We start from the raw sequence: 27694 nt of genomic DNA on the forward strand, positions 1-27694 counted from the left end.
GCTGCTCCAGCGCAGATGGTGGGAAATCCGAGCAGACGCTGCGCAGTGAAGAGGGACGTGACTCCGAGGTGAGCAGTGTGCGAAAATGGTTAATGTGTTGGTTAACATTGTGTGCAACTAGTCCGTACACAAACGGAAGCACTAAAATTACTCCTTGCTATCTGCTAGTGATAAGTGAAAGCCATTCAATCCCCACTACCTTTTCCTCATGCACAAGATATGTCATTTTTTTCTGACACAGTTTTGCACCTAAATGAAATGAAATCATGTTACCTATTTGTGGTACATTCCATGGGCAACATGGACATGGTTGTTGAAATTATATCAAACTGCTGTGAATTGCTGCAGCTGTTGTGCTACTCCTGGTACAAACAACCAAAGGAAATATATATTTGCTTTCCTCTTACACATCATTAGATCCAACCCAGGGTTTTTGGACTATCCTATAGGAAAAATTCCATAATTAGGCAGCCACCGCAGAGAAGACCCTGTCTCTAGTACCAACCTACTTTTAAATAAGGGGCAACCTGAGATATGAAGTTTCCTTGACATTCTGCAGCAGATGGAGGCATTAGAACATAAGAACATAAGAGAAGCCATGTTGGATCAGGCCAACGGCCCATCAAGTCCAACACTCTGTGTCACACAGTGGCACATACACTGTGGCTAATAGCCACTGATGGACCTGTGCTCCATATTTTTATCTAAACCCCTCTTGAAGGTGGCTATACTTGTGGCCACCACCACCTCCTGTGGCAGTGAATTCCACATGTTAATCACCCTTTGGGTGAAGAAGTACTTCCTTTTATCCGTTTTAACCTTTCTGCTCAGCAATTTCATCGAATGCCCACGAGTTCTTGTATTGTGAGAAAGGGAGAAAAGTACTTCTTTCTCTACTTTCTCCATCCCATGCATTATCTTGTAAACCTCTATCATGTCACCCCGCAGTCGACGTTTCTCCAAGCTAAAGAGTCCCAAGCGTTTCAACCTTTCTTCATAGGGAAAGTGCTCCAGCCCTTTAATCATTCTAGTTGCCCTTCTCTGGACTTTCTCCAATGCTATAATATCCTTTTTGATATTATCCCATTCTTGAAGGGATATCTTGCATACATGTCTTCTGTATACAACTGTGGCATTTATTTATTACATCATAGTATTAAATGGTTTAAAAAGCATTTTGAAAAAATAAAGAGTAATAAAATATCTTCAACCCTTGTTTTATAAAATAATTCATACAAGAACAGGAATGCTTTAAATATTTTCTCTTAAATTTCCCCTCACATTTTCAGTTTTTCCACTGGAAAAGGCGGGGTGGGGGGCAGGATTCCAGGGAAACAAAAAAAATATTTCCAGCCCTCTCTTTTTATAGATTTATTTCTAGTCTGGATTCACCATCAGAGAACAACATTAAAACAAGAATGGTAACACAGATAGGAATGCTGAAGCACCTTCCAGTTCAGCTCAAATTTTGCTCACTAGCCATAAGAAGGGAGCCAATTTTTTATTGGGCAATTTGGCTCTTAATGAGAAGTTTGAGCCTGTTTGGTGGGTTATTTTCCATGTATTCCATGCACTGCAATCAGCAGCATTTCACACATGGGATAAGAGCATGGCTCAGTGCTAGAGCATCTGCTTGGCAAACAGAAGATCTAAGGTTCAATATCTGGCTTTTCCAGGTGTATTTTTTTTTAAGCTAGTAGGTGATGTACAAGATCTCTACCCAAAACCTTAGAGAGCTGCTGCCAGTTTGAGTAGGCAATACTGATTGTGATATCCTAATGATCTGAGGATTCAGTACAAGGCAACTTCAAATTTCCATGTGCCCATGAATGGTCTCACAAAACCTGGAAGGAGATGTAGTTTCCTCCTTCCCACTGACATGTCTCCACACAACTCCAAAGCCAATCATTTAAATAGTGAGTTAATTAGCCAATCAGTTATTTATAAACTCTGCGTTTTCATCATGGTATTCATTTAAGGGCCCCACCAGACATGACAGCATCATTGGATCCATGATGGGGACAATCTTCCCATTTAAAAGCCTAAAATGGGTAACTGCCCATTTCACGCTTTTAAATGGTGACAGTGTACCCACGGTGGACACAAGGACACCATCACATCTAGGTTGGCCCTCAGTCCATGCCATCAACATTATTTCACACATGCCTCTGTTCATACAGCTCTGTAAGCCATAGTTCCCAGTCTCCAACTTTATTTAATTACCTGACCCTGCCATCCATGACCTTGGGTGAGTATCAATTTCACCTGCTGTTTTATTTATTATTTTTTTTATTTTGCAGGTGTGAAAGCAACTTTAGGGCAAAAGGAAATTATACTTACCATCACCCCATTACTGCACACCCACAAAACTATTCAGTGGACAGTGATGATAAGGAAATATAAGAATTTGTTCACAGGTGGCTGCAATTGTTCAAAATGGTGCTGCTGGAACATGTGTGCTATGAACATGTGTTCCAGCATCTTCTAGTAAAAGGCACCAATCACTGTAAGCCGAATTGCCCTCAATGAGAGGCAGGGGAATTGGAGAGGTGGGCAACTATGGCTCAGTGAGATACAGAACCTATGTATACAGGAGATGACCTCCAGAACTTCCCTCTAAATAACGAGGAGAATATTTGGATAAAATATAAATCGGTTTTATTAGAAAATCAGTCAAACGTACAAGGATATCAATTCATTCAACATTCACACAGACCTAAGAAAAACAGATATTAAATTGATAGGGGTAACATATAAGGAAAGCACAGACAAGGTGATACTTTACCTGACGTAGTCTTCAGGTGAAACTCCAAAAGTGACAAAAAAGGGGATTGCGTTGCAAGACATGGCCAGCGCATCTTACTATTGGGGTGAATCTGCACAGCAGGGTAGGTCTACTGTCAGATGCACACCTGAGGAACCATGGGTTAGATCTTTTAAGGACTACCCTGTACCCTCAGGGGAATGAGGTCAGATGACCTGTGACACAGAGGTCAAATGGGCTATGATGCTGGGACATGTGGCATGTGACCTCAGAAAAGGGGAGGCTCCATGGTGACATTTGGAACGTAATAGGGAATAATGAGCTTAGTATAACTGAACAAACTTATCTATTGTGTCAATATATGTTATCTAAAGTGACACCCAACCTACACAATGGCGTTGGTCTCCGGGTTGGTCTTGGTCTTTGTCTTCCACCCATCTTGGCGGGCACAGTCTTTTTTGAGATATTCCAGTTAGAATGACTAGCAGGATGCACACAGAGATAAGCTTAATTGCTTTATGGAAATGTCCGGGTTGCACATTGAGTACGTGGGGCTCCTACTTTCCTCTCATGGCGTCCAAAGATGCAGGAAGATGATCGCTGATGCTGTTAGCTCTTGTAATGGCTTCCATCAGGAGGCCTGAAAACCACATAGCTGGACAGCTCATGGTGGCGGCACAATCTCTTGTTCTGCTGAAGGCAGTTGAGGAGGCCTGCACTCTTGCAGAATGAGCCCTGATTAGCATTGGAGGGTCATCTCACAAGCTATATAGATAGTAGAAACCACCCACCTAGATATAGTCTGGGATGAGACTGTTTCCCCTTTGTTCTGCCCTTTAAACCATACAAATAGATTTTTGTCTTTTCCTAAAACTATTAGTATGTTTTAAATAAAATAGCAGCACCCTTCTAACATCATGAGAGGACAGCTGTTGCTGCATCAGATTGGGGATCTTTAAATGCAAGACAATGTCCTGTGAGGCATGGAATCTAGACACTACCTTTAGCATGAACTTTACGCTTGGTCTGCTCATGGTAAAATTTAGTGAAGAGCAGGTCACACCCGAGCGCCCTCCCTTCCCCTACCCTACTGGCTATAGTAATCGCAAGTTCGCAACTAGGAACACCACTTTGGCAGACAAAAATGATAACTTGCATGAAGCTAGAGGTTTGAAAGGTTTATAAATCAGTTGCAAAAGAACCAGGGATAAACTCCATTGAGGAATTGGGGAACTCACAGGCAGAAACAGATTATTCAAACTTCACAAAAACTTGTTGGAATGAGAATGGCAGAGCACAGTTTGTGAGTCCCATTTCATGTGAAAAGTTGAAATTGTGGCCATGTGAACCTTTACTGAGGATTTAGACAGTCCCTGATCTTTCAGGAACAGAAGGTAATCAGAAATTTCAGGCAGAGAGCTGTGATCTGGCATAACCTCTCAGGGAATGCCCTCCCTGTTTGCCCTTCTGCCTGCTCCAAGGGCACTTTGTTCGATGATAAGACAGCTGGTAGGATATGAAGGATGCTTGACCCTGATAATATACTGATTGATACCCAGGGCTTTTTTTTAGCAGGAACGCAGTTCTGGCAGACTTGGTGTTGGGGTGTGGCCTAATATGCAAAGGAGTTCCTGCTGAGCTTTTTCTACCAAAAAAGCCCTGTCAATACCTGTGTGAAACAATGGTGACATCAGGAGGTGTAGCCTAATAGGAAAATGAGTTCCTGCTGAGCTTTTTCTACCAAAAAAGCCCTGTCAATACCTGTAGGGTTTGTATGTCTGAGACTGCTGCAATGGCTTGAAGGACCCTAATGAATGGGGGTGGGGGGTAATCCCCAGGGACTTCACTGTTAATTTATTCTTCCTGATCCTGTTTAGCATGGAGTCAGGATTGCCAGTTCCCATCTTCTCTCTGGTGGGGGATTTGGGAAGTGTTCTGAGATGGGGAGGAGCCATCCCAATGTGACAATGTCACACAGAGTAACATCATTGTGTCAGGGATGCAGTGGCCCATGTGCAGGCCCCAATTTCTCTCCATACTTGGGGAGAAAGTGGGTGCCACATGTAACTACCCTGAAAGCTGTGAAATCACTGCTTGCAGGGCAGACACGCATGGGCCCCACTTGAAAAGAGCAAGCACCACACATACCTGCCCTGCAAGCCATGAATCTGCTGTGTACAGGGCAGGAGTGGGTAGCCCCCACTTGAAAAAAAGGGCACCCTGCATGCCTGCCCCACAAGCAGTGGATTTACGAATTGTAGGGCAGGCACACATGGTGCCTGCTGTTTTCAAGACGGGACACAGATGACAGTTGGGGGTGGGGTTCTGCTGATAGCAGCTGGCTGGCGTCTGGGGGGTGGGGAGTCTGAAAATTGGAGGATTCCCTGCCCCAATTGGGGACTGGCATCCCTAGATGGAATCATTTTGATAGCTAAACAGTATCTTGCCCTCAGAGGGCATGTCTTCTACTCTAGCCCTACTGTCCTTACTGGGTAAGGAGTGATGATGGCAAATGATGGCATCAGGATTTGGGGAAGAAGCCCTACGGATTATGAGAGAGCCATGGTGGAAGGGATGGCTGGTATAAGGGATCCCTGTGGCCCTGATCATCTGAGGCTAAAGACACTAAGGCTGGAACTTCTGCCACATCATCAGATGACTGGAAATCCACCAAGCTCAAAGATGCAGATTGTGTCCTAGGCACTTCTTGGCAGTGTTTTACTTGTGTGATCAAAGCTTGATGTAGACTAGGACTACAGTATCGAAAAGACTGAGATGAGCATTGAGAAGATGGAAAAGTTAGGATTGGAGATTGCTGTAGAGGTGAGGTTTCCTTCTGGATCTGAAATGACATTGATCCTCAAGCTCAAGGCAAACCCAATCCTCAACAGCAAAGCAAAGTAGATTCCCAATATCGAGGAGGTGAGGATCGATGGCACTGAGGTTGAGGTGAGAATTCCTGAAGTGAGGATTTTGGCACTCAGCGTCATGGAGACTTAGATCTCAGAGTGTTTTAGAGGCTCTATGCTGTGATTTTTTTTCTTTGCCTAGAGTTCTGGGGCTGCCCTCTGAGACACTGAAGCCTGATCTCAGAGGCTGGGCTGAGTTGTAGGGACTGAGGCCACTTGAAGGTGCTCGGGCCCACTTAGAAGACTTTTCTGAGGGCTTCTTTGTAGAAGTCAGGGATTTCCCCCATAATGATGCTTTAAGCTTCAAAGCCCTGTCCTGTCTAGCCTTGGCTATGACAGAGTGGCATGTTGAACAGTTGTCAGCATAGTGGCCTTCACCTAAGCAAAAAAGACAATCTTCATGCTGATAGTTTTGATCCATTTTTAAACTGCACTGACAGCCTTTCTGAAGCAAGGCCATCTGTCCTAGTCAGAAGAAAGTTCAACACTGAGGAGAAACTCTTGATTAGCTGGAAGTCAATGCATCCTCTCTCCATGGAGGCCAAGTGAGAAATGAGGGAGGAGCACTCTCCCTGCCTCCATCATGTGACTGCTTATGCGGGAAAGCTCCTGCTCTCAGCTCAGGGAAGGGACGGTGGCTCAGTGGTAGAGCATCTGCTTGGGAAGCAGAAGGTCCCAGGTTCAATCCCTGGCATCTCCAAAAAAGGGTCCAGGCAAATAGGTGTGAAAAACCTCAGCTTGAGACCCTGGAGAGCCACTGCCAGTCTGAGAAGACAATACTGACTTTGATGGACCAAGGGTCTGATTCAGTATAAGGCAGCTTCATATGTTCATATGTTCAGGTGGGAGAGAGAGGCAGGGCCAGCACTACCCTGTAGGCTAAGTAGGCAACAACCAAGGATGCCCCACTGCCCCCGGTGCCTCTTTCCCATTGTGCTCGCTCTTGCTGCTGCCTCTATGCTCCGAGGTGCTCAGAGCCTCTAAGGCTTCCACCGGGACAAGCGAGAGCAGGCTCCAAGTGCCTCCAAACACACACACTGCCCCGCAACCCCCACTCAGCCTTCCTGGGCCTGTACTTCTGCCCTGCAGCTGATTGGTGAGTCATGTGCTCCGGGGGACCTGCTATTGGGCTCTTTCAGTCTTGTGGGAGGGAGTCAGGTATCCATGGGTGGTGGCTGCTCAGGGTAGCCTTCCCCCTCCAGCCAGCTGGCATGCAGCCTAGAAGGATCCCCCAAATTGCTGTACAGCCCTTGTCTGTTCAGACTTGTTCTCCATTGAGGACTACAATTCCCAGAGGGCAGCGGGAAACCAACAGTGGCCGGCTCCAACAGCGAGCATGTTCCAATGCTGCCACCACTGCCTCCTCTTCACCCCTGGCCAGGCAGAGCTGAGAGTGCAGAAAATACATGAAAGAGCTGGACATGTATGGAGCAGGGCTGAGCCAAACCAAGCCACCTCCCTATCGTTCCTTGCCACTGCTGCACCCACCCTGTCTCCTCCTCTGGCCCATGTAGTGCTCGTCAGCAGCCTCCTTCTCTTGGCATCTTTTCATCCTCCTCACCTCCACCTTAGCAACCAGCTAGGAAAGCTATCCGCCACCACCCCTCCAGCAGGAAGGAGCCTGGAACTGCAACCCACCCCCCAAGACAAAGCACTGAGCTCTGCTGCTTCTGCCCAAAAGGTTGGCTTCTCTGTGCTGAGGTCGAGCTTCACGAAGTCGGGAGAGCAAGCAAGCGAGGGAGAGACCACAGGAGCAGTGGCAGTCAGGTTAGCCCATGCAGCACTTGGTGGACAGCCAAAATTTAGGCAGAAGTAGGTAGCTTTGCCTAGGGTGCAAAAAAGCCTGGAACCTGGCCTGGAGAGAGGAAGTGTTCCAAAAGTTCTAGAAAGTGCTGGAAGCTTGTGAAATTAGTCTCCATGGCTGGCCCTGCACTTTCACATTCCCATGAGGGACTGCACTGAACATATAACAATGAACCAAAGGTTACACGAAAAGATCAAAGGGTATAACAAAGCTGCTTAGTAAGCCCTTTCAAAATCATACCCCCCGAGAAATAAAAAAAATAAATAAATGGTTTCCAGAACTAATCAGATTTTCAGGATTATATTCCATTGCAGAATACACAAGAAGGAAAAACCTGGGAAGTTCTCAAACGTGCATAGACAGGCTTGCATATGCTTCAGGAATATTTCATTTCTTGGCCTAATTTATAGACTGGTTACCAAAAGTGAACATATATGAACATATGAAGCTGCCTTATGCTGAATCAGAGCCTTGGTCCATCAAAGTCAGTATTGTCTTCTCAGACTGGCAGCGGCTCTCCAGGGTCTCAAGCTGAGGTTTTTCACACCTATTTGCCTGGACCCTTTTTTGGAGATGCCAGGGATTGAACCTGGGACCTTCTGCTTCCCAAGCAGATGCTCTACCACTGAGCCACCGTCCCTCACTAATGTCATAATGTTTATGGCATTAGTGATTCGTATCAGTCTGTCAGGAGGTATCCAGCATGTCTCCTCTGTGCAACTTTCTTTATAGCTATTTAGCTATTATTTTATGCTACTTACTCATCCTCAATGATGCTATCTCATAGTCAAATCAGCTTGACTACATGGCATGGTGACCTCATCTCATGCACTTTTGCTGCATGACAATCTGTTCCACTGACATGGCTGGGCAGAGCTAGATCTGCCGACAAGCAAAATAAGCAAGCTTTAGGTTACCTAAACTTTTTGACGGTTCTCAGCGTTATTAAATAAAAGCCCTACACAACTCCACCAAAATAAATGCATTTGTGGAAAACCTCTTGTGGGAAAATGGGATTTTCCATCCCCAGCTACACTGCAGAATCAAAATCTAATAACCAAAACAAGAAAAAGACCGGCCCTGCCAACTGGACCTCATTAGGCTGGACTCCAGACATAATTTTTAACACACACAGACAGACAGACACAAATTTGATGCAGAAGTCCTATCTTTCCTGAATTGGTTCACCATCAGGACCAGCTCTGTATTACTAAGTCATCCTCATCATTATCATCATAGTCTAGTCTTGAGTTTCCTGCTTGAAACCCCCCCCCCCCCCATATGCTGTTTAACATGGGGATAAGGTGCAGTTTACAAAACACAAGCCCAAAGCATGCAGAACTATTGGCGTAGTTCTATATATTTCTGTTTTTAAGTCCATCCACTTCATATGGATCCTATTACAATTAATGTTGTTAAGTAGCATCCCAATATTTTATGCAAAAAAACCAACTTGGAAAGCAACCCTGACTTTTACTTTTGTTCTCCACCTTTTCCTTAGGGACAAAGGTCTCCCCCCACCACCACCACATCTCATGGACCTGTTCAGTGGCTGTTGCTGAGCTAGCCAGGTGCTCCTTTCATTTAAGTTAGAGACTTGACACTACTTTAGCACAGTGCCTTTGAGTTTAATTTATCACATGTTCTGGCACCATTTATCACTAAATGCAGAATGATGAAGAAATGGCTCTATTAAAACCAAATAACTACTGAATTAAAAAGCTGTTAAATGAGTTGGAGTGCAGACCACTGTTAACAATGTGTGGGAAGGGTGTTTGGCTTGAATCAATTGCTTTCACAGTAGTAATCCGAAGCGCCCACCTTTGGAGAAGCATGTTCAAGCATTCATATCTTGATTTCCTGACTCCATTAAGGCTACCGACTAATAATATTTTTAAATTAGCCTCACGGCGAAGGTGGGGAATGCCTGGGTCGTCCCAAGCATCTCTCTACCAAAACAAAATTTTCCTCTATTTAAAAATTGAGGAATGGCAGATAGAAAAATACACACACACACACACAAAGCACAGCAACGGATTCCAATTAAAATACATTTCACTTGCTCACCCATAATCTATTTGTAAATGCTTTTACAATATATTAATGCACTCTGCCTTGCCAACTGGTAAATAATAAATAGGTCTTTGTATACTTCAGGAAAGTCTGCATACAACCTCTTTGCAAGCACCAAAGAGCAAGCTTGCTAATGAGTTCAGATTCGTTTTCATTTTATTGATTGCCATAAACTTGGGATGGTAATGGAAAAGTTCCAATATACAGCTGATATTGCTACTGGCATGGCATGACAATTGCCAAGTCCAAACTTGAAAGCTTTTTTTTTTTTTAATACTACAGAAATATGCTGGAGAAATCTGACAACCCATGGAGCATGTACTTTAAACATATATTTAGAGCACTGTGTCATCAACATGTATGCAACCTTCTGGCGTACTTTGAAGAGAAAGCTATTTAATACTCAAAACCAGAATGGCAATGTTCCTTCTCTCCCCTATGACAACAGAGTGAGAAACAAAGAATCATTCAATAATATTAGATTCTTGCCCTTTGGGATATAATGCAATGCAACAAGAGGAAGTCTGTACTTTACAGTGCTGGGTGCAGATTTGTGCTCAGGGGCAGACTGGCCATTTAACTTACAGAGGAATGTCCAGATGGGCCACTGGAGGCCAAGCCCAACACCTCTGCCAGCAGCTCAGAAGCCATTTTGCTCAGATTTAGGTGATCAATGTCAGATCAACAGCTGTCTCCTCCAGCACTTCTGCCATTTGGGGGATGAGGCAAAGGGTGAATCAGTGCCCATTGATGGCACAAATGAGTTCAGTGGCCCCTGAAGTTCTGGACTGTTGAACCACAAGGGCTGATCTGCTAGGCTCACTCCAGGGCCATTTACACTTCCCAGGTTGAGGTCAGACATTCAGAAAATCCCGCTACGGGCATGAGTGGAGTCCAGAAGCATGTCGGATTTTAAGCGGTTGTCCAAATGTCAGCATCTGCGAATGGTGGTTAGCTCGTTCGAGTCCTGCGTTGAGACAACTGGGGCGCGGACTAATTTGATACTGCTTTAAATCCGGAACAAAATTCTTCTGATGGTTCCTGAGTGGAATTTCTCTGTTTGAACGCTCCGTCATTGGCAACTCTTCGGAAGCGCACCACCGCTTCCCTCCCAAAGCCCCCTGCAAGTGATATCACTGCGCCAGTGAATGAGCGAGCGAATGTTGGCTCGATAAATCGTTTACCCACCCCTATGTCCAGAAACAAAACTCACTTTTGAAACTAGATGTGAACTGATTTGAATTCCTGGGGGTTTTTCTGCACGCGTAGTGCTCGTGCTGGAAAAGTAGTGCCAATGGACTAGCAAAACTGCTAGTGATCTGACCCATTTAAAAGCGACACGCATCCCTGCCCTCAAGAATGAGGTCATGGTGGGTGTGCAAGGTCTCTCGTGGAGAAGGGAGGAGATGCTGGATCTGCTCAATAGTGTAGATAGCAGGCATCACAGCGCCTGCGCTAATGCAGATTGACGTCTCATGAAACAAGGTCTGGTAGAACACTCTGATCGACCAGCGACGGGACCCACATGGGATAGAACGGGAGCCTGGCTGTTGTCTGATCGGAAAATTGGTTGTGCAGATTATAATAGAGGCGCGTTGCAGATGGATTTAATGGTGAGTGTGACCGCACCCCCAGTCTACTCCTAGTTGTGCATTTCTTTGCAATCTGTATATCTGTTTCTCAAGCGTAGCTCCCATCTGTGGATATTTCAACCTGCAGGTTGGGTCCACATTGACACTAAACAGATTTTCCTGCAAATGTGGGGGGGGGGGGGGTTCGTAGGTTTGCAAAAAAATTATACGAAATCTTAAAAAATACACCAGGGGGTTAAATTTCCCCTCAAATATAAAAGTGTTGTCTATACCCTGACAGAAAGCCTAGAGCAGCCCCTGGACACCACTGCTGCCACCATGGCCAGCCCCAGAAGCCTGGAGCTGTGTCTGGCTCAGTGACAGGGGAGCCACTCCAGGCCTGGAGAAGCTTCCAGTCTCAACACCTGCAATTGTGGTAAGGTATGGCAAGGATAGCGGAGAAAGAGAGATGGGGAATATTGACAAGAAAGAGAGGGACAAATAAAAATGGAGGGATTGTCAGAGAAGGGGGGTAAGTTGACAGAGAAGAGGAGGAAGAAAAAGAGGGGAGAGACTGTCAGAGAAAGGGAGGGAGAGAAATAGAAGGGATAAGTTGAAAAGGGGATGGGATAAATGAGGAGGCAAAAGAGGGAGAGAGTAGGTTGTCAAATAAGGGGAGGGGGAAAAGTAGGGAGAAATAGATAGGAGGTAGGTTGACAGAGAAGGGGAGGGTAGAGAAAAAGAGGTGGGGAAGATTGACAGAAGGGAAGGGAGTGAGAGAAAGAAGGGGAAGATTGCTAGAGAAGAATGGAGAGGTTAGGAAACAAAGGTGGGAGGATGCAACCCTGTACAAGTTTCTTGCAGGTCCCCACTTGTGATTTTCTAACGGACCTTCAAATCCATAAAAAGGACAGCTTCATATTGTGATCAGTCTATATTTACAAACTCAATATTTGTAAAGGTATTATTTCAAATCCAAGCATTTTCTCACAATATGCAACGACATAAAACTTTCCCTAAAAAGATGACAATTTCCCCAGTTATGCAACTTCTGCAAGACAAGAGTCCCTTCTGGCAGGGATGTGCAGTCAGAAATTTACTAATGAAGATTCAACCTGAACCATTCCCCACACTGAAATACTGAAAGGGTTTCGCCATTCGGGAACATCTGAGAAGCATTAATGCTACTGTATTTGCTATTTTAAATGTTTTAAAGTTGCAACAGCACCTAGCTTTAATTGGTTTTATGTATTTAAACTTGTCTGTTGGCCTTATTCGCTGCCCAGAGCCTACTTCAGTGGAGAGGGCAGGATATAAATAGAACTAACTAAATAAATAAAATTCTAACCTAATGGTCATTTTAAAATCCCACTGTTTCCTTTTGTTTTCCTAGACACCAAGAAGCAACAGGAACCGAGACACTATGGGAAGAATGATTCTGCATTAACATGCACACTGGAGAGTTGTATTTAAAGCCTTCTATTTCCGGGCTGAAGCTAGAATACACCTTTGGACTTTCTTATTTCTTCCCATTTCTATATCCGAGTGTTATATTCAGCAATGAAGCAGCAGGGTTGCTAGTCAGCAATAAAAGCAAGCAGAGTTGATTGGTTAGCAAATCCAGGGGACATATACAAAAGATGCAGCATTAGCTGATATGAATACAACAGGGAACTTATCCATCAAGAAGAGTTCCTGGTCAATGGGACGGTGCCAGTTAGTTTTTTTTAGTTTAGCATGTCCACTTTCCACCAGTCATTGCACAGTCACTGGCTTGGCAGGACTTTTTCAATGACCAGTGTGATGTGGTATGTTGTGAATGTGGAATAATGATGCTATTACCCTTGTTCCTGCCTAGCTCATTGGAGCCTGGGGACTCCGGAAGAATGGGCAGTAGGATCCAAATCCCTGCTGCCCTGCTCCAATCACTGGCCCCCTTAATGTGTCAGACTAGGATCTGGGAAACCAAGGTCTGAATCCCCACTCTTGCCATGGATGCTTGTTGGACAACCTTGGGCCAGGCATGCATTTGACAGGCTTGCCAGCCTCCAGGTCCCAGAGGAGATTGCCCCCCAAGTCGGAAAGAAGAGTCGGACACAAGACTTTGGTAAAACTATGGGCCGCTTTATTAAACATATCCTTATAAACATGGCAGGGACACCTATAACTGCAGCCTGGTCAGGGTCAGTGGTCTCAACAGACCCACTCCCCTGCCATTCACGGACGAGAGACCCGGCCCCCCCAGCTGGAGCCGTGTGACACAGCTCCCGCTAGGCCGGCCCAGCAAGGATGCACGCCCCAGAGGGCCCAACCACCAGACGCATGTCTCAATGGAAGGCACCCTCTAGTCAAGCCTCCAGGATGGTCTGCATTCTCCCACCTTGGGTCATCAAACCCCAAGGTCGATCCTGCCAGACCCCTAACTCCCCAAAAGGGGGATGCTTCACGGTCCTCCCCTAGCTGCACAGTACCATAAACCCAGTAAAACCTGCCCAACTAAAGTGACCAACCTATTTAACAGCACCTCCCTCAAGCCAAATCCACAATCCACTGAACTGCTATGTAGGGTAGGCGAAAAAACACCCCAGCAAACAGCCAATCAGCTGGGGAGCAAAAAATTCCTACTCAGCCCCCCAACATGAGGTGACCAGCACTTGCATACATAACAGAGCGGGCGGGAGGGCCGATCCTTGCTGCAGACTGAGCTGGAGGATGGGTGCTCGTCTGATACAATGGACAAGCCCTGTCCCCTTACAACATGTGCCCAAACAAGCCAGCAATCCTCCCCTTCCCTTCCAGGGGGGGGCAAATCCTGTCCGAGCAGCCTAACAGCTTTGCTGCCGGCTGCAAACAGCAAAATCCCCTGGTTTTGCAGGTGCCTCCCCTCTGCCAGTCGGCTGACTGATGGGGAAAGCCCCACCCAACAGCCACCATGTGCTTAAAAGAAACCTGAAAACTACCTGTATTTTGGACTACATGTGTGCCTTTAAATTTGAGCAATTTATTGGAAAGCTGAATGGGTGGGGTGAGTAGGTAGAGCGTGTGTGTGTGTATTATGTTAGGCTCATTATGCCATGTGTTAATTTTGTTTGGCTCATTATGCTGTGGCTCTCCTAGGTGCAACTGGGTTTGCCTCCCCTTTTTCACTATATTCATGATCCAGACTTTCTCAATAGGAAAGCAATGTTTATATGAGGAATAACAACAAGCTTGTGAGGTAGATTAGACTGAGAGTGTGTGCCCAGACCAATTTCACTCAGCACATTTCCTTTGTAGACTGGGGTTTTTGAAAGTAGACTTATAGCAGGCTCGTACTGACATGGTTGTCTCTTTATTCTTGCACTGCCTCATATGAGTTGCAGTTATTTTTCTGGGAAGACTATAGTTTTGTACACAACACATAGCCCTCACTCTGTGTCATGATGCCTTCACATGTTCTTGCCCAGTACATGAAGAAATTTATGTACAAAAGCTCACAATTTCCAGCCATTTCATATTTTCCTCTGGGTGCTAGGCTCAGAGCACTGAACATGAGATTTCTGTAATGAATGCCAATAAATCAAAAGTTAGCTTGCAGCTTACAGATACACACCTTAACAGCATACTCAAGATTGCTACAGCACATACATTTTGATGCAATAATTCAGAGCCAAAGATGTCAGTTATCAAAGACTGTTAAATAAACAAAATATTGCAAGAGTGCTAATATTTTAAGCATGTGTGCATTTAAATCTCAGCAGCAGGAAAGCAGGGGGCAGGGCGAGCAGGCAGAGTCACCAGTGTGTAAAGCCTGTGAAAAAGGCAGAGAGCAGAGTCCCTTTGTTTTGCATTTGCTTCAGAAGTCGTTTCTATAGTAAAATGGATAGGAAAGAATGAACTAGAACCTGATGGAGGAAAACTCTATCCCCTAGGCTGCTCTCTTTTCATTTTCCTGTCTAAAGGAGCTGATTGAAATACAGCAAATTGTTACATTTAGCAATTCCTTGAGTATATTGCCCCAGTGAGATCATTTTGGCTGTTTTGTGTGTGTATGTGTGCCTTAAAAAAAGTCATGCTTGGAAATGCTTCCAAAGCCTAACAAGGGGACTTGTGGGGGTATGAAAAATTTCACTTTTGTTTAGTGGAAGTGCAGCTTCCAGGATAGGCAAAAAAATAATAGGATGAAAAAATAAAGACTATATTCAGGGAAACTGCACTGCTGTATATTTGCTGTATATTTATTTATTTATTTATTTATTTATTTAAGGACTGGGAAAGTTTCCAGGCTCCACTCCCAAAGTCCCCAGATCTCCTCAATCAGACCTGGCAATCCTAACTCATCCACATCTGCAGGTGCTATAAAAGCTGCCATTGGGCAACGTTACAGAATCATCTCTTTGTTGTAACACCAAGTCACAACACGGGACACATCCTATGGAAGTCTGAACACCAGGGCTTTTTTTTTTTAGCAGGAATGAACAGGAATGCCGTTCGGGATGGCTTGGCATCAGGGGGTATGGCCTAATATGCAAATTAGTTCTGCTGAACAACACAATTGCTTGATGCAAATATAATTCTGAATGAAATCATCTGGAAGTTTTAAGTGTGGTGTGCTTATCATACCAATGGTACCAAGCCTTATTTTTTTTTCATTCTCAACAGCTTCAGAAACAGTAGTCAAATTTTCCCACCAGTAGTGGGACACTATGGATGAGAGCAAACAAGCTGAAACCAAATCCACATAAAGCAGAAGTAAGAGTGGAGGATGATCCTGATATTCTTAAGAGTGGTGGCAGGACAGATCACAGTCTTATACTGGATCTATTGATTGCCACTTGGCTTCAGACTCCAATCTATAAACCTATATGCAGCGTATCTTGGAAATGCCTCTTCGCATACAAGTTCTCCTGTCCATTAAGATCATCAATGAGATACTGATGGTAAAGATTCAGTCACCAATCTGGCCAACAGGGTTAATTGACATAGACCCAATAAAAGGCCTTTTTGCAACAGTCCCAGTATTTGGTAGTTGTTTTACACAGCTATTTAAAAAAATTAATTCTGATATAAATGTTTTTTATTTGGGGGGATTATTCCCCCCCCCCTCTCGGCCTTAAAATGTGGCTTTGGCAAGCTGGTGAGCTATAAATTATGAAGCAGATAAAGTCTTTAAATATTATTTTGCTTTTAAATGAATGCAAGCTAATATGCTATTTAGAAGTAAGCATTTAACTTCCAGCATGTTTCTGTAGATGAGTAAAGGGGCTGATTAAACGGGAAACCTAAGGTGGATTTTCAATTTTTCATTCAATCATGCATGATTTAACTAGCTTAATTTCCATGTTGAAGCATGTCTCTAGCGCCTGTCATTTTGAATTATAAATATGTAAGGGTGTAGATTATTTTTTTTTAAAAAAAACACAGTAAATATTACTTTCTGAGTGACATGATGAATGCCTTACTATGCACCTCCATCAGTAAGTAAATATGACGCTGACTTTCCATAGGCCACTGATTATTGATGACACAGTGCCGTCAAAATACATCCCAAGATCCCTTTCACACTTGAAGCTGATACCAGTCTAGCTGATACCAGGCAACTAATATTAGACATCGCATTGTGTAACAAAGTGGTCAAAGTCAAGACACTTAGAGTGTAATCCTAACCAGAGTTCAGCCCTTTTAAGCTCACTGACTTTGAGAGCCTGAGAAGAACGCTGTAACGCTGCTTAGGATTGCGCTGTTAAATACAACAACGCTGATCCAGAGATGTTCTGGTTCACCAGCAGACAGCTCATGCAAGAACAATCTGTCTCCCACCCCGTCCCTCTGAATAGATAATCATCACTGTCAGCACTGTCAGGGCTGATTGTAGTATGTGGGCCAGGATTAATATCAGTTTGCCATATTAATTACATACCAAGGTTGGAATAACTGAAAAAGGATAGCATAACTGAAAGCTAAAGACACTTGAAAACCGGGACCCAATAAATGATTTAGCAAATGTGGCTGTCAGAGAAAGAAATAACAACTCCGCATGTCTGTTTCCAGAAACGAAATGTTCCAGTTGTAGCACATGAACTCACACTAACTTATCATAATTATTTGGATTCAAAGTTCCACATAATGCGGGTGTGCAATTTCCTGCAATACACTTTAATCCTAGGAGGAGGTCCAACAATATGTTTAAGTAGAAAGAGATACCCAAGATACATACTTTGGGGAGGGGGGGGGGGAACCCACCAAACTTTGATGCATGTTGTATGCAGCTGAAGCTCTGTGTGGGTGTATATTAAGTGCTGTAAAGTTGCTTCTAATTCTTGGTGATCCTATGAATTAATATCCTCCAAAAAAAATCTCTTGTTAACATCCTTGCTCAGGTCTCGCAAACTGAGGACTGTGGCTTTTTTGAATGAGGCAATCCATTTCATGTCGGGTCTTCCCCTTTTCCTACTGCCTTCAACTTTTCCTAGCACTATTGCCTTTTTAAATGATACTTGTCCCTGCCAGGGCTTACCTATGGACAGTCTGGAGCTGTATCTTTACATCTCAATTAGAGCTGAAGATTCACTAAGTCTCTTATTTCATCATGGCCCACCTTTGTTACTATGTCTTTTTATTCCAAATGGTGGCCATTTGCCCCCAAACTTTCTGGTCTGTATAAGCCATATATCTCTATGTTTCTGCTTGACTGTGTCTGTTTACACGGAGACCATATGCTAAAAATATGGAGAGCCAGTTTGGTGTAAAGGTTAAGTGTGCGGACTCTTATCTGGGAGAACCGAGTTTGATTCCCCACTCCTCCACTTGCACCTGCTAGCATGGCCTTGGGTCAGCCATAGCTCTGGCAGAGGTTGTCCTTGAAAGGGCAGCTGCTGTGAGAGCCCTCTCCAGCCCCACCCACCTCACAGAGTGTCTGTTGTGGGGGAGGAAGGGAAAGGAGATTGTGAACCGCTCTGAGACTCTTCGGAGTGGAGGGCGGGATATAAATCCAATATCTTCTTCTTCTTCTTCTTCTAAAAATAGAGTTATCTGAATAATTTCTTTCATCTCTCATGTTCTTTGTGAATCCCAAACCTGTAATATCTCCTATTTAGACAGAGCCAGCAGTTTCAGGATTCAAACTTAGGACGAATTCCATACATTACATTGGGATGTGTCATCCACTCCTACCGTATAAATGGAAGTGCCATGGAGACAGTCTAGGGTTGCCAGATCTTACCTGGCTCCCAGTGGGCAACGTTTCTAGTGAGTGATGTGATGACATCACTTGGAAGTGACATCATCATTTCAGGCACGTCATGTGGGCAATGCTCTAGCATTTGGGTTAAAAAGTACATAGGAAAATGTGACTTCATATTTAACTAAAATAGAGGAGGGGGGGTCACAAAATCAGGCTTAAGAAGGAGTCAGTATGTTCCAGCAGTGTAAAATGTTGGAAGCAGATTAGTTAAAGGAGACAACTAGAAGAAGCCATGGGAGTTTATAGAATCCTGGGAGAATTTAGAGGTGGGGAATAGTTATCATATTTCCACATTCCTGTGACTCCTCACAGACTCCAAATCATTTGGGGAGGGACGGTAGCTCAGTGGTAGAGCATCTGCTTGGGAAGCAGAAGGTCCCAGGTTCAATCCCTGGTATCTCCAAAAAAAAGGGGTCCAGGCAAATAGGTGTGAAAAACCTCAGCTTGAGACCCTGGAGAGCCGCTGCCAGTCTGAGAAGACAATACTGACTTTGATGGACCAAGGGTCTGATTCAGTATAAGGCAGCTTCATATGTTGTTCATATTTTGTACTACCATTCAACATGAGGACCCAGCCCAATTCAGTTCAGCTCAAATACCTCTACCCTACTTGGGAATATGAATCTTGTGACCTCTGGTGTGCTGATAACATGGCCAACATTTACAGCTGTGCACTGATGATAACGTTAAAGAATTATTTTAAAAAATGTTTTAATTAGAGAGATTAACAAGTAATAAGCAATGCACAGCTATCTGACCCACCGTTAATCAATTTCCTCTTTTGTTTTTAGGAAATACTTATGTGGAAGATATTATTTTGCATAGCAACTTGCTATGTCTATATTTATTCTTTTGATTTTTTTAAAAAAAAACTTTCCTGAAGATAATCCTGATGGGTTTTGAATTTTAAATAAACATTGAAACAATATCTCTGTATTATTATGGCATATTTACTCAACTATTATGGCATATTTCCTCCAGCTAGATGAATGCAGCATTGTAATAGTTAATACTTCATACATTTAATATCACTAATTATTTTCTTTCTGGTATTTTGATGGGCTAGCTATAGTCTGGATTTAAAACAAAAACAAAAAACCTCTATGGCAAGGACAACTGCACAGCAAGGTTAAGTGCCTTCTTGTCTTCAGTACCAATAATTACCTTTAAACAAAAAAAAAGCTGTTTTCAGATTTGACAGCTAATTTACTAATGAGTGTGTGTGTCCAATATATAATAAAGTAATATTGACCAAAAATAATCCTGGATTGGTACTCATTGAAATTATTTTATTGTACCAGTCCTCTATTAAAGAAATTGGAAAGGATTAATTTTGCAAAATGGGATTGTCAGAGATTGCTGCATAAACTAGATGCATGTCAGCACTAAATTTAATTATTGATCACAATACAATAGTGCTGAGTTTTCCAATCCCAAACAGCTTCCAGTAACTATCAGCAGATTCCAAATATATGTAGAGAGAGAAAGCAGACCAGAGGAAAAGATTTAATTGCAGAGGACCATATTTTAATAAATAAACATTTTATCATCAGGAGATAAAGCAAAAATGACTCGTAACATCCATTTCCAATCAACTGCTAGTTAGTACACTAAAAATAAATGCATGTCTGATTCTGAGTTATTCTGAGCAGAGAAAGGGCGGGCAACCTAGCAGTTCATGCATTTGTCAGAAAAAGGTTTCTCTGCAAATCATTTAATTCATGCATAAGGTTTAACATTTGGAGAATGTTGATCCATATTGGACACAGGCTTTTCTCCGTATGTTTGGTAAGGATCTAATGGGCATAATAGAGTGGATTCACTCTGTACAGCTAAAGGTCATTTTACAGCGCTGTGAGTGAAACAAAGAGGAGATTTGGTGTTCTCTGACTAAAGCCCAGACTAAGAAACAAATCCTGCTCCCTCGCAGCAGAAAGAACATTCTCGTAAAGCAGTTAAAAATATGTGCTCTTAAAAACAAGTCAAGATATCTATGTGTCGGATGATAGTGCATTCTTCAAGAGTTGTTGCATTCTAGCTCTAACATACAGCAAATGGTTGAAGTTATTCTCATGTTTTGGCTTTGCACACAGCAAGAAAAATGGGGAGGGGTGGATGGGAAGGCATTTGAACCTATTTGAACCCAAGTGGTTTTCCAGCTGTGGGCCCAGATCAAAAAGCAGGTCATGACTCACTCATGGGTGGGTCACAAGGTCAAGAGGAATAATAATAATAATAATAATAATAATAATAATAATAATATTTTATTTATACCCCGCCTACCCCGCCCTCCCCGCCAAGGCAGGCTCAAGGCAGCTTACAAGTATGGCAAAGCCATTGAACAATAAAACAGTTATACAATTCAATAAAATTACAATTTACTGTTAAAGAAGGCTCTGGAGCATTGATGACAAATTTGGATTTTCGTCTGCATAACGTGTCATGCAGGGGCATGAAACATAATCTCTTTCTTACAAATGCTATATATTTATTAATATGAGACATGACAGATAAAATTATAAACTGGCTCAGTGAATCTCCTCCCATACTATCCAGCCTGCCAGTTAACATCTGCCTCTCAAGCCCTGCTCTCTGTGCTGCTGCCTTTGGAGGTAAGATGGGTGGTGACTAGAGACAGGGCATTTTTAGTGGTAGCACCTTCTCTTTGGAATGCCCTCCCCCTTGAGGTTCAGCTGGTGTCTACTTCATTTCCTTTTAACTATTTATTAATTATTTATTTAAGGTATTTTAATGTATTTTACCGTATAATGTATTAAATGTAATCATGGTACTTCCATGTCTGTGAGCCGCCCTGAGCCTGCTTCGGTGGGGAGGGCGGGATAGAAATAAAAATTATTATTATTATTATTATTATTATTATTATTATTATTATTAGACAGCAAGCTAAAACATGCTGACCGATTTTGCACTCACCTTACACCACATTCGTCTTCAGAGCGTGGCTTTCTTCCGATTTCCCACAATCTGCCCCAAGGCTGCAGCAAGGATAAGCATTTTTGTGCACAAAACAGGAATTGGTTTTTAGCAGTTTCTGTTTGCTGTGTGAAAACAATGATCCTCACTGCAGCCCCGGGACAGATAGTGGAAAATTGAAAGAAAGCCATGCTCAGAAGACGAACGTGAGAGAGGCATAAGGTGAGTGCAAAATCAGTCACTATTTTACTCAGGTTTGTAATTAGAGGTTTATCTTATTTGTTATTTTACTTTATTTTTGTCAATTTCTAGTCTGCCCTATCCCGTGAGCGGGTTCAGGGCGGATCACAACAAATAATAATAAACAATAAATTTAGAAGTAAATAAACAATTAAAACAATAAAATTACTCCATTTATCAGCTTTTTAATGCCTTGCTTCTGTTTTATGGATAATTTTATACTGCTTATATCCAATGGCTTGTCTTTTAATATTGTGGATTATAATTGTAAACAACCTTGAGCAGGAGTCTGAAGTAGTAGTATAGAAACATTTTAAATAAATAAATAGCAGGTGTAAAATTCCTGCATACTATACTGGGGAGGGAAGTAGCATGGAGTTACCTTAGAAGCGGGTACTTCTAACTACATTATGTTTAGAAGTGGGTCCCACTTCCAAATGTTTTGAGAATCATCAGTTTTAAATGCATTGACTTGCTGGTACTCTCCTCAGTTGGGTTATCATTGGTAGCTTCTAATCATGAGGTAAATTCCTTCATGAGGAATTCATGTTCATGAAAGACTTCAACAACACTTGGTTTGGGGGTATAACTGAGCTTGAAGTCACCCTACCAGTAATCCATGACAGATTTGGCCAGCTCTACCTCAGCATGAGAGGTGTACAGTCTAAAGGACAAATGGAGTTGGCTGAAAAAGAAGGTCCTTTGGAAAGTGAGATGGGAGGTGAATACAGAAGAGCAATGGGTGTTGATGTCCTCTCACGCCTGCACTGCTGTGAGCAGAGGAAAAAAAGGCTGCAGAGACTTGATAGAAGAGTAAACAGCTGAGCTAACTGGTTGACTGACTGAAGCAGCTTCCCTGAAAGCAAGCCCAAGTTGATGGGTTGGTTGCAGGATCCAAGCCGCAAATGACACTGTCAGTTTTGTAGCAGCAAAGCCTCATCAGGGAATTAAACAACCCATCAGCCTCAAGGGACTTCCTGACAAAAAGGTAGCAGATATAGACCAAAGCTAATGGTAATGGACAAAAGGCCAGGTGTGAATAGAATTATTCAATCTGGGAAGAAAGAAGATTGTAGCATATATGCCCATCCATAATAGAAGAATTCACAGTTTGGTGAGAGGCTGTGGTTCAATGGTAGATCATCCACTTGGCATACTGAAGGTCCCAAGTTCAATCCCAGGATTTCCAGTTAAATAACAACAGAGACTAGGTGATGTGAAATACTTCTGCCCCAGACCCACTCTTGCATACATCATTGCACCACTTCATAGTTACATTGCTCTAAGGAACATCCTGAACACCTATGCCTCAGGATATGTTTTTGCCTACTTAGGGAGGCACTCTGGTCATGCCCAGCGTTGTGTGTTCCTGGATCCAACCTCACACCCAAGATGCTAGTCATCTTGTCCCTCTCCTCCATGGGCTTCTACTCTTCAGACAAGTAGCTATGAATCTTCCATCCCCAAAAGAATTTACCCCCTATTAACTCTGCTAAAACCTATTTTTCTGGTGTTCTTGTGTGTGTGTGTGTGTTAGTTTAAGTCAGTGTGTGTGTATTTCTATCATTTTTTTTATTTTAATAAAACTCCATTCATAATTACAATTGGTTAAGTCATATGTAAGAACTAGTGAAGCTCATAAAAAGCTTTACCTAGGTCTACCTCTGCTAATTCCCCCCATGAAAAGATGAGACCCCCAGTATTTCTGGTAACAATTCTGCATGGTGACACAGTAAAATGGGGGAAAAGAGACACTTCTTTAGGCAATGATTTCTATTTCTTTACATAATATTCTGAGAAGTTCCACCTGACAATGCTATGATGTTGATGCATGCAGTGCTTCTGCTTAGACATCTGATTGACAGGTACACTATTATTTCCACAATCTGGACTGATTGCTACATAGAGTAAATGCTAATCTTTACCTAGTAAATTGTCCCCCCCCCCCCAACACATACACATTATTCATTCATTTTTTTCCCTCACTAGTGTAAAAATGACCTGTTTGGCGCATTCCCTATTCTATCTGCCTTTATCAGTGGAATCCAGGTTGGAATGAAAACTCCTGAACAATTTCTCACTGATGGGACATGTGGTGTGAGAGCTGTATTGGTAAATACCCACTAGTACAAATGATGGAACATGACTCATTAGATGTCAATAAATGAGTCATCTAATTTAGACTAATTGAGCTGTACCTAGAGATAGGCATATGCAGATAGAACTCACTTGTTTTTTTAATATAAAAAGTCAGGAATGTTTTGCATGCACAAAAGCCACCCCACAGTATAAACTCACTCTATATTCAGTTTTACTTTAATCACAACTTGATATGTATGCTCAGGAGATGGATGGTTACCCCCTCCCCTACTTAATTGGATGCCAGCGCCTGAAAATTCCAAGGCATAAAACTTTGATGCTATAGCATATTGTATTGGATTAACAACAACAACAAAAGAGAGTAGCATATTTTAAGTAAGCTACCCATTTGCAACAGCAACCCTACTGTGGGGCAATAGCAAATCTAGAAATAATGTTTGAAAAAAAAACATCATTTTCATTTTAATTCTGACCTTGTTGCAGGCAGAAATATAAAATAAACAAGTTGCACTTTTGAATCATAGCAAAAGTAGGCAAGATAGGCATAACATGTAATGTTGCAAAAGTCAGTTGGAGATGCAAGCAAGCAGCCACCTATAATTAAAAAAAAATACTGTGGAGATATCTAACACACCAGTAGTCTTTCCTCCCCCCCCCCCGCTTTTTTTTTTACCCTTTCCTTTTTATGCCATAGGTGGAGTAGTCTACCTCCTTACTCCAGGACAAACAGCAAGTGATCACTACAGCAAAATCAACTAACTCCTAAGAAGAAGAAGATATTGGATTTCTATCCCGCCCTCCACTCCGAAGAGTCTCAGAGCAGCTCACAATCTCCTTTCCCTTCCTCCCCCACAACAGACACTCTGTGAGGTGGGTGGGGCTGGAGAGGGCTCTCCCAGCAGCTGCCCTTTCAAGGACAACCTCTGCCAGAGCTATGGCTGACCCAAGGCCATGCTAGCAGGTACAAGTGGAGGAGTGGGGAATCAAACCCGGTTCTCCAAGATAAGAGTCCGCACACTTAACCACTACACCAAACTGGCTCTCAGGCCTGATTAAGAAGAAGAAGGATTTCTATCCCGCCCTCCACTCCGAAGAGTCTCAGAGCGGCTCACAATCTCCTTTACCTCCCTCCCCCACAACAGACACCCTGTGAGGTAGATGAAGATATTGGATTTCTATCCCGCCCTCCACTCCGAAGAGTCTCAGAGCGGCTCACAATCTCCTTTCCCTTCCTCCCCCACAACAGACACCCTGTGAGGTGGGTGGGGCTGGAGAGGGCTCTCCCAGCAGCTGCCCTTTCAAGGACAACCTCTGCCAGAGCTATGGCTGACCCAAGGCCATGCTAGCAGGTGCAAGTGGAGGAGTAGGGAATCAAACCCGGTTCTCCCGGATAAGAGTCCGCACACTTAACCACTACACCAAACTTGCCCTAAAGGGTCTGACATCAAAGAGGGAAGCCGAAGTTACCGGTATGTTTTCTAGATCATTGACTTGCGTTGTAGCTATACTGATGTTCTATGTTTTAACTTCTAGGTGTTTTTCTGTTCCTAGCTATAAATTACAAATACTCATCTGCCAATTTCACTGGGTTATTGGGATACATGTACATTTTTAAAATGTTCCAAATTCCCCTAGAAAGAAAACAGAATAGAACTGCCAAGCATATGCTAAAAAAATATATAAGGAATCTAGAATTTTATTCCTGGAATGCTAACATTTCTATTGAGACAGCTGCTGTTGCAGGATATGGTTATCTACTAAAAGTTTAAAGTCCTCCTATACTCTACAACACTTTTCCCCCTATTTGTATAGCTTTTATATGGTGGCAAATGGTACAACTGCACTGTACTGTGATGCTGAAGAAGTTCAGATTTAACTTGACCTACTCAGAATGGGTATCTATATATCAGTATGTTATGAGACCTTTTGTGAGACTTCTTTGATAATTCTTCGCAAGTCTCCATTAGAAACACGGAAAAGCCACTTCAAGAGTGCACACTTACAGCTTACTGTTTACCTATACACTGATAAGATCAAAACCCCTGGTCTTACTGTTTTTGTTAACAAGGAGCACTAAAAGTCTTCCCACATACTGAGTTTTGGTTTCCATTTTACAATCCGAGATGACAGACGGCACAAAAATGATGAGAAAACTGTGGGGAGGCTTCCAGAAGATTGATTCTCTCATCAGCTGATTCTTTTCTAGTTAGTCTTTTATTGACTACAAAGGTATAGCCAATGCAGAAAAGGAAAACCAGGCTGCCCTGTTTAATCCTGAGGGCATTGGCAAAAGGTGATCACTTTCTGAGAAAACAGAGGCCTACAAGGAAATCAGCACACTGTATGAGCCGTTAAGCTGATTTAAACACACAAGGGATGCCTGGGGTTGAGCTCAAGATCTCTGAGGTGTGAGATGAGAATGAAACCATTCCACAGACTAATATTACTGAGCTTTAGTAGCAGGTGGTATAGTTGATCAGTCAGGAACCTGTCATTTGGAGAATAGGCCAATATATCTGAGAGACATGAAAAGTCCTTCATTTCCCCCCCTCTCTTTCCCTCCAAGAATAAAAAATACTGCAATAGTGAACTTTGACAATCATGTACCATACATTTTCACAAGTTAGACACTTGTAAGAAAAAGACAGGACCAAAATGGCACTTGTAGTACACAAATAGAAAGGTTGTAAATAAACATATATATGAATGGTGAAATAAACATTGTACTTTGTATTTTGATCTGCAAGTATTTCCTCTTCTGAGCTGAATTTCATTTTGCAGTTTATTTCTATATGTCAGATATTTTGTTTTAAAATCAGGTACAATAAAATTCACAAATACTTAGATGTTTACCTCTAAAATAATAGTAATTATAATTTTCTTGTTTATAACTGGGGAGAGACACGAAACTAATTGCCATTTTTATTTACTTACCTATGTAACTAGACCGAAAGTGTGAAAACTAGGCTTCCCAATCCCCAGGTCCCAGAGGGGGATCCCCCGGTTTTACAGGCTTTCCCCCTCCCCCAGCCAGCTGGCTGGCGGGAGAAGCCCCACCCCCACAGCCATCATGCACCTCCATGAACGATTCCCTTAGGGAATGATGGGGAATTGAGCAGCGGGTATCGGGAGCTCTGGGGGGGGCTGTTTTTTTAGATAGAGGCACCACATTTTCAGTATAGCATCTAGTGCCTCTCCCCAAAATATCCTCCCCCCACAAGTTTCAAAACGATTGGACCAGGTGGTCCAATTCTATGAGCCCCCAAAGAAGGTGCCCCTATCCTTCATTATTTCCTGTGGAAGGAAGGCATTTAAAAAGATGTACAGTCCCTTTAAATGTGATGGCCAGAACTCCCTTGAAGTTCAATTATGCTTGTCACACCCTTGCTCTTGGCTCCACCCCAATGTCTCCTGGCTCCACCCCCAAAGTCCCCAGATATTTCTTAAATTGGACTTGGCAACCCTAGTGAAAACTGATATTAACCCCATACTTCCATACCTCTCCAGTTATTTACCATTATGTATGTTTTATAGTTGCTTTTATTATTTTAATCTCTTTTTAGGCATTATTGTTTTATTGTGCTGATATTTTACACATTTTTTAGCTTGCTATAGACCACCATATAATTTTAAATAGAAAGATGAAGTACAAATTATCAAATAAACTGTAAATAAAATAGGATGGGGGGAAATTGAGAGAGAAAGAGGATGCCTATTTCCAGGGTGTAAATCCAGGGCTTTTTTGTAGAATGAACTCCTTTGCATATTAGGCCACACAGCTCTGATGTAGCCAATTGTCCAAGAGATTACAGGGCTCTTAGTACAGGGCCTACTTTAAACTCCAGGAGGATTGGCTACATCAGAGGTGTGTGCCTAATATGCAAAGGAGTAACTGTTACAAAAAAAAAAACCCTGCTTAAATCCCACAAGACTGATACACACACATGTATTCAGCAGTACGTTTCAGATACTGGTCCCCTCTGTGGATTGGGAACCATGTATATTGAAAGTCACTGTATGCTGTTGGACTCCTGGATCCAGCACTTGGACTGCACATAGAATCCCCAGTGCTGGACT

This window comes from Heteronotia binoei, chromosome 16 (assembly GCF_032191835.1).
Source record: "Heteronotia binoei isolate CCM8104 ecotype False Entrance Well chromosome 16, APGP_CSIRO_Hbin_v1, whole genome shotgun sequence".
In the NCBI taxonomy this organism is placed as follows: domain Eukaryota; kingdom Metazoa; phylum Chordata; class Lepidosauria; order Squamata; family Gekkonidae; genus Heteronotia; species Heteronotia binoei.